Here is a 12,155-nt window from a genome sequence, read left to right as displayed (position 1 = left end):
CTTCCCTGCATATACCTGCTACCCCAGTTTGATATCTCACAACTCTGTCTTACTGCCAATTATACTGATACCAGAGCTTTTAACCCATATGTAGCTTTTAATTAAATAAAGGCCATTTAGATACTCTTCACAAGCTATGAGTATAGTGCTGTACTTGAAAGTCTCCAACACCATTTGAAAAAAGTGCACACTTAAGTTAGTAGATGTTCCCCAAAGCATGTAAAACAGGTCAGACACAGGTCCACTGCATCTCTACATTTAAAAAAACAGGATTTATGTAACCACAAAGAGGGATAGTAAATGATCCAGCACTGACAAGGCAAGCAGGAGGCCCTGAGTCCAGTGCTTGTACTGCATAGATATATATTTAAATATACAGACATTTCAATTCTTTTTCCACCTTCTGTTAGAAACATGAAATGAAATGAAATGAAATGAAATGAAATTCCTCACAAAAAAAAAAACTTACAAAACAAACAAAGAAATTTTAAAAAGCTCAGTTTGCCTTGAGAAATGCCAATAAAGAACAATTTCTATGACGTACTGACTCCCCTACTGCCCAGGTTTTGGCTGGGAGAGTTGAATTTTTTCCCTAGTAGCTGGTACAGGGCTGGGTTTTGGATTTAGTATGATAATAATGTTGATAAAACACTGATGTTTTAGTTGTTGCTGAGCATGCATACTCTAAGTCGAGGACTTTTCAGCTGCCCATCCTCTGCCAGCAAGGTGGTCCTCAGGAAGCACAGAGGGAGCATGGCCAGGACAGTTGGCCCAAAGAGGCCAAAGAGATGTTCCATACCACAGAGTGTCACACTCCGTGTAGAAATTGGGTGGGGGAGAGGTCAATCACTGCTCAGGGACAGGCCTGGCATTTGTCAGTGGGTGATGAACAATTACAGTGTTCATCACCTGTGTTTCCTGGGGTTTATTTTGCTGGGGTTTTTATTGTTTTGGTTTTTGGGTTTTTTTTTTTTGCATCCCTTTTCATTTAAATTACTACAGTAGTGTTATTATTATATTTTATTCCTATGATTAAGCTGTTCTTATCTCAACCTACAACCTTTTTTCCCCCAATTCTTCTCCAATCACACTGGGGGCCAGGTTGCAGCAAGCAGCTGTGTCACACTTAGTTACCAGCTGGGTTTGAACCATGACTCCTCTTCTGAACAACCTGATTCCTTCAAAACTGTTTCAAGATGCATTCTGAAAACCTGAGGACTTAAAAAGGACTTTGTCTTTTTTGAAAATGTAGTACTGGTATGAAGTGATGTAGATTAAGGAACAGAAATGGTGAGTTTTCCCCCAAAGCTTAGACTGCAAGATGTTTTTCTGGTGATGGTTTTATCTGATTCATGAAAAATTTTGAAGCTGTTTGGCAAAACGTACTGTACAAACGCTTTCCTATTGCATTGAAGAAACTATGAGCACAACTGAAAGACTTGCACGTATTGTGAAATAGTTTCTTTACTTTCACATAATTTTAATGTCACTCACTTTCTGGATGAAATCCTGAACCATAAACTGAGCTGTAAGCAGGGTACCTATGTAGTAACCCCCATGTTCTGAATGCCACATCCCCTTCTATTTCAGTACTTTTGCTTTTACAATTCCATAGGGCTTTGCTTGAATTATAACTACTGATGGAGTACGTCAAATAAATTCAGGCCACTTTAACCGATCAGTTCAGTGTCATTCTTTGCTCAGAAATGCCAGTGTGACCTTACTATTTGCTGACTCTGTAAATAAGTAATTATTTGGCTTACATATTAAGGTAACACACCCTAGCTAGTTCGAAAAACCAGACCTACAAGATAATCTTCATCTCAAGTTTCTGCTGGCTGTACTGTCCCAAAGAATATCCTCATATTGAATAAGTGAAATTTCATCTAGCATTCATACTGTAGTTGGACATGTGAGGCACAGGTGGTGAAAGCAATAGTCATCAAACAGGCGTTTTCTCCCATTAATTTATGAGTATAGAATATTGCTCTGCAGATAGAGAGATATATTTTTCTTACTGCAGGAACTGCATTGCTAAGTACGCAATTAAAATTTTCTGTCAAATCACTTTTCATTAAAATAGGTGGATCAATAATGACATTATTAGATATCTGTGTAGAAAGCAAAGAAATTAAATTTCATAGAAGAGGTCTATATTTCACACTACAGCTGATATCACCCCATTAATCATTTTTTAATATACACTGAAATTCTAAATATCATTGCTTTACAAAAGTAGTTTGGAAGTATCATGAAAACAGCAGTTATGCTTAAAAAAATAGACGCGCTGATATAATTTTTTTAAAGTTTTGATATTATGTATTTTCCTAGATTTTTTTGCCTTTAATACTTAGAATATGCAGTAATTTTAAAAAATGTTATTGCTGGTTAAAATAGGGAACAGCACTTGTTCTCAGTTTTTAACCAACAGATGCCATTCTTGCTGGAGTATACAGTACACATAGAGGTATGTAAGGTGGTAGCCACTGGCTATTCCTTTACTTTGTTCTTAATGCCTGCATTATGATAATTTTAACTTGCAATTTGTTCTCATTCAGGTTTTGTTTTTAACAAGCACAGCATTTTATAGCTAGAAGTTGCCATGAACAGCCTGATTTTAAAGTATATAATGATCCTTATCTTCCCCCAGCAGTGGTACTTAATGCAGAAGCAAAGAAATCACAGTGTTGGTGAGGCTGGAAGGGACCTCAGGAGGTCATTTAGTCCAAACTCCCCTTCAGAACAGGTCCTGAGTTTAGAATGGATTTGTCTAGACTGTGTCCAGTCAGATCCTGAAAACCTTTTGAAAACATTTCAGAGCTTCTCTGGGCAACTTGTTCCAAAACTTCAAAACAAAACAACATTTATCCTTGTTTTGGCTAGAATTCCCCTCTCCCATTTCCTCATTTTTAGGAAACCACTGTCTCCCATTTCCACACTGTGCTCCTCAGCTTCAGTTTCACCTCCTCAGTAACCTCCAGTGCTCAGGAGGCTGCTCTTAGGTCTCCTGACACCATCTCTTCTCCAGGCTGTCACAGCCTTTACTGAAATACTTTTTTCATATAGTGATATTTTTAATTTATGAAAATCTGCTAAAGATGGCAGCTAGTTCAAACTGGTCAGAGCCTGCAGAGCTTTTTCAAACAGCAAGAAAATGAACCAATATCTTACCAATTTTCAGTATATTCTTCAGTCAAATGTATTATATTCTACATTTTGTCTGATAAGTCTTTTCAGGGTCTCACAATTCAGCAAAGAAATGTGCTAACTTTTCAGTAAGTATTCAATAACATTAAAGAGATACATTTTTTAGTTCTACATTAACTTTTCAATTTCTTCCAGTGTATCTTTTTCATACAATACCAGCTTTGCAAGGGAAGAAAACCCAAAACAACAAACCAAACCAAACATTGTTTCCCAAAATTGCATGCTTTTGGAGTCTGTTTTTGAATATTGAGCATTATGAGTCATTTGTGACTGTGGAAATTCCAGTAAGTCAATGGAGTTACGTCAGACCTGAACTGGACTCTTTAATTCCTGACAGTACATCCTAAACTACACAAGCAAGCAATGTCCCCAGATGTGATAGGAGTGTTAACATCCTCCATATTTTAAGACAGCTCTCAATCACCCATATTAAACCCAAAACCTCCATTCTTGCAGGACACACAAAAACCTGTGATCTCTGGATATATGAAACCTCCAAAGATCAATCTGTCTCCTACTCAAGTTATATAAAGCCATACAAAATGGGGAAATAAATTCTTAAATGAAACAAAAAAAAACCTCAACAAAATTCTTAAAATTTATCTATTTTCCCATCACTCAAGCAAATAAAGAATAACTGAAGGTCTAGAAGCTTTAACTATAGGCCACTATAGTTAGTCTTAACTATCTCCTGGAAGATCAAGACCTAGTTTTCCCCTAGGAGTAACCTGGCATTACTCCACTGAGTTGCTTAACTGAGCAAAGTCAAATGACTTTTACGTGATACGGACCCTAAACAGACATAAACTGACACATCTAAATTACTTTTTTGCGTAGCAAAGTCAACTTCCATCTGTTAACAATTCCACTTTTTATCTAACTGGTGCATTACAAGATTTTCTGAGAATAACAAACAGCAGAATTACTTCTCTTGATTTCCCATCTACCACAGGTTGACCCTGACTGGATGCCAGGCACCCACCAAAGCTGTTCCATCACAGCTGTTCTATCCACATCTGGACAAGGGAGAGAAAATACCATGAAGGGCTCATGAGTTAAGGACAGAGAGAGATTGCTCACCAAATACTGTCACAGGCAAAACAGGCTTGAATTAGAGATGTTAACTGAATTTATTGTTAACAAAATCAGAGCAGGATAATTAGAAGTAAAGTAAGACCTTAAAAACACATTCCCTTACCCTGCCCTTCTTCCCAGCTCTACCTCCTTCCCCCGTAGCATAGACAGACAGGGAATGGTGGATTATGGTCAGTTCATCTCATATTGTTTCTGCCACTGCTCAGGGAGAGCAGTCCTTCCCCTGCTCCCTCCCACAGGAGACAGTTGTCCAATGCAGAGTCCATCCCACAGGCAACAGTTCTCCACAAACTCAGTCCTTCAAGGATAGGCTGTTCCCCAAAGGCTCACAAGTCCTACCAGCAAACCTGATCTAGCATGGGCTCCTTTCTCCATGGCTCTGCAGATCTCTCCCAGGACCCTGCTCCAGACAGGTCTCCCACGGGATCACAGCTTCATCTCAGGCTTCCACCTGCTGCAGGGTGGGACCCCTCCACAGGCTGCAGGTGGATCTCAGCATCACCATGGTCCTCCGCAGGCTGCAGGGCCACAGCTGCTTCACCTCACAGCTGCAGGGGAATCTCAGTGCTGGTGCCGGGAGCACCTCCTGCACCTCCTTCTCCACTGACCTGGGTGTTTGCAGAGTTGTTCCTTTCATGTATTCTTGTCTCACTGTTCTCTGGCCACAGTTAAATCTGCACAATAACTTTCTTCCTTCTTAGATATGTTACCACAGAGTCACTGCCACCATTTCTAACTGGCCCAGCCTTGGCCAGCAGCACGGCTGTCCTGGAGCCATCTGGCATTGGCTCTGCTGGACACAGGGGAAGCTTCTGGCAGCTTCTCACAGAAGCCACAGCTTTAGCCCCCTGCTACCAAAACCTGGCCATGCAAACCCAACATACCATCATTTCAAGGCTTCCAGAGCACAGAACAAATCCTTATACAGTGAAAGTCAACAGAGTAACTCACTTTTTATCCATGTGTTTTCCATTGTTTTCTGTTGGGAAGGAACAGTGAATATAGACTGAAAGCAACAGACCTTTTATAACAAAACCACTGACTGCATATATTTTTGTGTGAGAGAACCATGTCATCTTTCTGTTTCCTGTTGTGCATTCTGAAGAGAAATTGCAGCCCCAGTACTGAGGAAAACACCATTATAGAAATAGAAATCTCAAGAACAGTATTAAGAGACAGGGCACCTACTCAAGGTCATTCTCAATTACAACATCATCCACACATTGTCATGAGTTCACATCAGCATATACTTGATGAAGATTTGGTCTCAAACCAATCCATCTTCACACATATGTATCTGTCCTTGCTTCCAAAATTCTTGTTATTCTTCCTGCTATGGAAACTTCAAGTGTCCCTCAACCGCATCAAGGGCATCACTACTAAATTCAACCATCGTTCTACACTTCAAATAATGAAATTCAAGCTTAGCAGCCTTCAGTAGTCATTACACCTGCGACAAAATCATGCCTGTTCTTAAAAACATAAACATATGACAAGGAATTCAACACACACACATCCCAGTCCCCACAAATTGCCTCTGTAATTCTGATTGCTGCAATGGACTTGAGGGCTGGCGCTCAGAGAGCTGATTTTTGTTAAAAGCAGTCATGTGTGACTTGTTGGTTTTAACTAGAAAGAGCAGCCATCCGTCCTTTCCTTGTGTGAGGTGGTGAACACAGAAGAACCTTGTGGTGTTTGAAATTTGTTTCTGCACAAAATGTTAATTCATTTCAGGGGTGAGGAACTTCAGTAATTGTCTTGGTCCATGGGCCACAGGAAGGGACAGGCAGGAGGATGAACATGGGCTAGGTTAGGCAGCAAGACTTGTCATCCCTGTGTGGGCAGGAGAGAGGCAGGGAGGGGCTCACCCAGTAGCCTCTGCCCTAGGCCCCATGCACCTCAATACCAGCTCTGCCCAAGCTCCTCCAGTGGTTTCCTCTTGTCCACACCTGCATGACAGAGCCAGGAAGCCTGGCTACTCACTGCCTTGCCCTTGCCCCAAGCAAACAAGAAGGACCCAATTATGCAAACACATAGATTGACTCACAAGCTGCTCACGTGGCTACGAGAGCCCACCGTTACAACACAGCACGTTTCAGTGCCATAAAGGTGCATCTTATGCTGTGCTGTGGGGTTTTTAACACCTGCAAAGGCCTTTCCCATGGACCACTGAATCGATACTAGCCACAGAACTCCCAGAAGAGCTTGGGAATCATCTGCCAGAAGACAAGGCTGAGTCACAGAATTCACAGAAGGGTATGTCTGTGCTAGTCACAAGTGATGTGACTGCAATGCTGTGGACACACTGCCAGGCAAGCTTTAAATTACTTGTCTTGGGCACTGGTAGTAGTTTGGCCATTGAGCTCAGGCCAGCCTAACCACTCAAGTATTTACCCAGCTTTTTGGGCATGTTTTCCAGATAGCTACAGGGTCCACACTGCCACAGCCAGATTGCTACCAGCTCCCCAGCTGACTAGTTTTACACCAGCTCAGGCATGTACATCACTGCAGCATAAACATACCTAAGCTTTTAAGTACTTCAACCTTCAATTCAAATTCTTACTGCCTCAATTTCTATGCTTTTAACAACTTGGATTTATAGCATGCATCCTTGCTGTACAGTGGAGATTAAACATTTGGGGTGCAATAAATTAATAGCATTTTAATTGTAAAATTTATGGTTCTTCCAAAATGTGAACTGTGTTTAACAAAAGTAATGAATATTGCTGGCTATGTGATGATCTGTCCCTCATTCCTTCCAGCAGCTGTTCAATGAGTACGAGATGTATGAGGTGACTATCTGACCTGAAACTCTGCAGAACACAATAAGTTTATACACAGATATCCAAACCCCTCAAACATGTATCTGTAGACTAAGGAAAAAACCCACTGGTTCCAGTGGACATTTTCCCTGCATAAATAACACTCACTGACTATATATAGAGTACATTTTGTAACACAGACCAACTTGGAAGAAATGCCAGCTTAACAATTGTACCGCTTGGATCCAGCAGACTACTTCCAATTCGCCTCATAACCTGAAGCTGAATTTAGGACTGAAAAAGTACACAGAATTCTTAAGTATTTCCTTTATATTTTAACTGATTTTTGGGAAGCAGAATATGTCAGAAACATGACAGAACAATCACATTTATCACAGTGGCAATTTGGCTGAACGTAGCAAGGGTTCATTTCAACAAATGGCAGGATTTGGTCTTTCAACAGACATCTGAACATATTATACCCATTCATTTAACATTTCAATACTTATTCACACCAGAGATCCATGCGTTCCCCTCAACACACTCTAGGTAACACCTCCCGTCTGCTTTTATCAGAAACTTGTAACATGTTGCCAACACTCTTCCTAATGCTTGGGATTATGGATCCTCCAGGACCCATCATGTGAAATGCTCCATCTTGCTGCAAGGGCTCATGGCAGGTGCTACAAACCAAAGCAGCATTCTTTCTTTTTTCAATACCAAGGACTTACATACCATTCCTCTTCCTTCTGTTTTGAGACAGAAGTCATTCTGTGGGGATGATGGGTAGAGCAGAGATGGAAGAGGTATTGTGTGGAAGATGTTAAGGGCTGCCATCAACCAGTCCTTTGATCTAGAAATACTTCCAGACATGGTTAAAACTGCTGGGTCTGCTAACCAGATGGCAAGGACTCTCTCTGCTTCCAGCTTCTCCCTTATGGTTTTTCAATTCCCACTAAAATCAGTCAGATTCTGCTCCCTTCAGAACTTGGACTTGCCAAAAACAAACACAGGAAGGCAACAAAATGCTGAAAGGTATACAGTCTTGACAGTGCAAAAGCAACATTCTCAATCCTCCCTCTCCTCTGCCACTTCACAAGAAGACAGTAAAATGACAGCAGATTAAAACAGGTTCATCTGAGGCAAAACTAGATAATAGCAAGAAAAGCCAGTGACTTCACCAGGAGCAGCATGCTGGCTACTACTAAGTATTCTGGCATTTCTCACGATTTGACATCACAACAGCTCTGCCTCTGACCTAAGGGTTTCAGTTAGCTGTTTAACTTCTGCTAGTTCCCAGGATAAAAGAATGCAAACTGGGACATCCCTACTTTATCTTGAGCATGTTCCTGCAAGAAAACTACAGCAGCTCCTTTTCACAGCCCTAATGAAATATTTTGTGCCCATGTGTGTAACACAGCATTCTGTTTATTTTATAGGTTTATAATAAAGAAACAACATTTTATGAGCTACATGATAGTATTTCAACAATACCTTGTTGTGACATGATATGGTGTAATTACTTAGCAGGAGATATTACAATTTATTGTTATGTCACTGAGTCATACCCTTCAGGGCTTCAGATTGGTGTCTTAATTTGCTTTTTTAAAGCCATAGAGACTAGCAAGCTAAGTAAAGGGATTTATTAAAACATCCTCGGAATAAAGACATCGTCTGAACATGTGTGCACAGCCTTGTGTGTGAAAATACTTTCCCCATCCTTCCCCCTTCCTTATTTGCTTTGTTTTTACAGCGTTATCGATTGGGTCAACAAGAATCAAAGTGAACAGAAATTTCAACCCAAACACCCAAATGGGTATGTTACACTAGGGTCCTATTAAGACAGTTATATACAGACTGGTCCTGCAGAGCCAGAAATACTCGGCCCCTTCCAGTGACTTTACCCACAAAACAAAGCATGGAAATGAAGACCTGCCAGGTAACCTGTCTATCCACAATAAATATAATTGGCTTTTCATCTGTCCACGCCATTAGCACTGGACAGGGCCTTGCCAAGCACTGCAGTTGCCTCTTCCTTGGTCTCGTGGTTAGGTACATCAGTGAGGAGAGAACATTATTTCATGTGGCATTGTAAGCACACTGTATTCCAGTGAATAAGTGGCAGCACTTTTCATTAACCAGTGGAACTGATACAGTCAGCCAAGATACATTTTTTTTTAAATGTACTGCTCTCAGTGAAGCCCCTGGGTCTCCTTCTGTGGCTGTGCCTCCCATTTTACAGAGGGCGCGGGCAGTGCGCTCCGCTGAACGCTGTCTGGAGCAGCAAGCGCAGTCCCGGGGCAGAGCCAACGCCGTACCCGCAGCCCCGTGCGGGAGCGGCCCCGCAGCGCGGCCCCTCCCGCGGCGAGCGGAGCCCGCAGGAGGGGCGGGCTGGGTCAAGCACACACACCTGCCCCGGGCGGTGCCAGACGCAAGGCTGGGCAGGCAGGGGCGGCACGGGTGGGGGGAGAGGGAGGGAACCGCCTCTGGCGACGGGGGTCGAGTCGAGGCAAGCTGGCAGCACCTATCCCCCCAGCCTCTTTTCGCTCCGGCGGGAGCGCACCTGAGGCACGACGGCCTGAGCGCAGCCATAAAAACCACCCCGGCACGGGCCTCAGCAGCCGGCGGTCCCGGCGGGCCAGCCGCCAAGCCGGGGCGGAGCCGGGCCGACACCTCTGCCCCACGCCCGCCGCGCTCCCGCCCAGGGCCGGGGAGCCGCCGCCCGGCTCCGCGCCGCCCCGCGCCCTTTCCCAGCCCCCGCCGGCGAAGCCAGCTCGGCGGCAGCGGCCCAGCGTGAGCACCTCCCTTCCTTCCCCCCGAGCGCTGGGTGTTGCTGTTGTTTTGCTGCCGCCGCAGGTCGGCCGGGGTGGACGCGCAGGGAGGGAAGCAGGGAGGGGTGCGCCCCGCCGCAGGGCCGCTGCCAGGTGCACGCCTCTGCCTGAAACACGGGCGGGGAGGAGGAGCTGGACGGGCAGGTTTGTCGGTGGGGCGGCCCCGCTCCCCTCCCCTCTCCTCCCCGGGCTGCTGGGGATAATTAGTGTCTGTGCGAGGCTGTCTGCCCCCGGGAGGCAGGGCGGGCGCGCAGTCAGTGCGTGCCCGGCTGTTTGTGAGCGGTGACTCGCCCCGGCCCCTCGGCGGAGCCTCCACCCCGCGGGCGGGGACCCGCCCGGCCGCGCTCCCTGCCGTGACCCTCCCACCGCCACTCACCCCGCCGGCCCGGGGAGCCTGGCAGGGCGAGCGGCGCCGGCGTCATGTGACAGCGCGGCCCGGTGCCAGGAGCCCGGGGGGAAGGCGAGCGGGCGGAGGGCGGGAGCGGGCAGCTCCTCCTCGCACACAGACCCGGAGACACCGCCGAGGCGCCTTAGCCGCGGGGACGCGGGACACGCCGGCCTCGCACCTCGCTCCCACCGGAGCGCCCCCGCTCCCTACCGCGCTGCGGGAGCCGACGGAAAATCGCGGCGCGCTCCGCACCGCCTGCCCAGCGTAAGTGTGAGGGCGGGGGTAATGCGGGGGCCGGCTGTGCCGACTGCGGGATGGAGGTGCCGGAGGAGGAAAGTTTCCTGGCGCTGCGAGCAGCGCGGAGCCCGAGGCGGCAAGGTGATGCCGCGGGAGCCGCGGCCACGCCGGGGGTGGCGGGAACCGGGTCTCCGTCAGGCCGCAGTTGCGGGGAAGGGGGAACAGAACTCGCCGCGGGGGTTCCCTCCGTGGCGCCCGGGAATGTCGCTGTGCGGCCGGCGGCAGCCGGGGGCGGAGGGCCGCCGCTGTCCGCCGCGCCCGCCGGGCGGGCAGCGCACCTGTGTGGCCGGCGGGGCCGCTCGGGGGGCGCCTTCCCCCGTGCCCTCCCCCCGCCTGGCCCCGGCGGGAGGGCCCGCGGGCCGCCCGCCCCTCGGGGCCGCTCTCCCGCCCAGCGCCGCCGCAGCCCCTGGCCTCTCTCCGGGGCGGGACAGGCGCGTCCTCGGGTAGAGGCTGAAGTGCCATCGGATCCCGGGCGGGATACCGTGCCCGGCCAAACCGAGGTGGAAAGTATAGCGGGCTCGCTCGGTTCCGCGGGCGACGGGCTGGATGCCAGGGCAGGAGCTCGCGTTCGGGCCCTGTTCCTCCCGTAGCGCGGAGCTGCTCGGCAAGCGCCATGTCCCCGTTTAACTCCTGGTGAAGTCTAGGATGAAATCGGCTCCCGAAAGCCTGCCCGTCTTATTGTCACGTCACCTTAGCACCGCTTGGCCGCCATGCAGGAGAAGGTAAAACGTGGGACAGCACAGCAGCGAAGTGTGGAGTTAGAAATAACCTTTCCTTTGCTAGATGTCTTTTGTTGGTGGGGTTTTTTTTCTTCTTTTTTTTAATTTTTTTTGCTTTGTTTGTTTTGGGGTTTTTGCTTGTTTGTTTGTTTGGTTTGTTTTTTTGTTTTGTTTGTTTTGGGGTTTTTGTTTCTTTTTTAAATTTTTTTTGTTTATTTGTTTGTTTTTAACCGAAGTGGGAATAGGAGTTACTTGCCTCGGACTGCTGTCAGGTGAGTGCCTGGCACAGCTAGGGCAGCCCTGGCAAAGGAAGGCTCAGCAACGCGAGCCTGCGCTGGGAGATCACAGCACCTACCTGGAGCTTGGGAGAAAGACCTAGGTCAGGGTAGCTTAAGTGGTCATTCCGGAGTTACATTAAAAAATGTCTCAAAGATGTTTTGTGCACTTCCCTTTTGCTTCAGGTACTGTACATGCATCGTCCACTGTTTTATTCACTTCCTCACCTCTGAGAATTCAGGAAGTGTCACTGTTTGTGGAACTGAACTCTAAAGGTTTAATTGTTGGGAAAAGCTGAATTTGAGTGGCGGATAGGAGAGCTCTGAAGACTTGACTTCATTTAAACTAATATTCATAAACATATATTACCTGTATCGAAAAGAAAGACTTACATGGCTGCTGACTAGTGACTTTTCCATCAAATACTTTTAAGATACTGATGTGATAATCATGTGAGTAGCTGGTGCTTGTGTGAGAGGAATTGCATCTGGATTTGATAATCACACCTGACCCAGAAAACTCCTATTTCAAATTAGCTTTTACCTTGTATTTTTAAGACTTTATTGTTACTGTCTAGTAT

The 12,155-nt window shown here is 46.5% G+C and overlaps 1 protein-coding gene across 7 annotated transcripts in view; it reads left to right on the top strand.

Moving 5' to 3' along the window:
* The first annotated feature begins 9,772 nt into the window (after window positions 1-9,772).
* KLF3 (Kruppel like factor 3) overlaps window positions 9,773-12,155 on the top strand; it is a 28,478-nt gene continuing 26,095 nt past the window's right edge. For 4 of the 7 annotated variants that reach the window (XM_041403148.1, XM_041403149.1, XM_041403151.1 and 1 more), the window contains exon 1: window positions 9,773-10,547. The gene's annotated coding sequence lies outside the window, so the exon portion shown is untranslated. Of the gene's footprint in view, window positions 10,548-11,001; window positions 11,303-12,155 lie in introns of those variants that run through there. The other 3 variants (XM_041403153.1, XM_041403152.1, XM_041403150.1) reach the window with 2 other exon arrangements.

This window comes from Onychostruthus taczanowskii, unplaced genomic scaffold, assembly GCF_017590055.1.
Source record: "Onychostruthus taczanowskii isolate IOZ18803 unplaced genomic scaffold, ASM1759005v1 scaffold2, whole genome shotgun sequence".
NCBI lineage: Eukaryota > Metazoa > Chordata > Aves > Passeriformes > Passeridae > Onychostruthus > Onychostruthus taczanowskii.
This window is presented reverse-complemented; position numbering and strand designations above follow the sequence as displayed.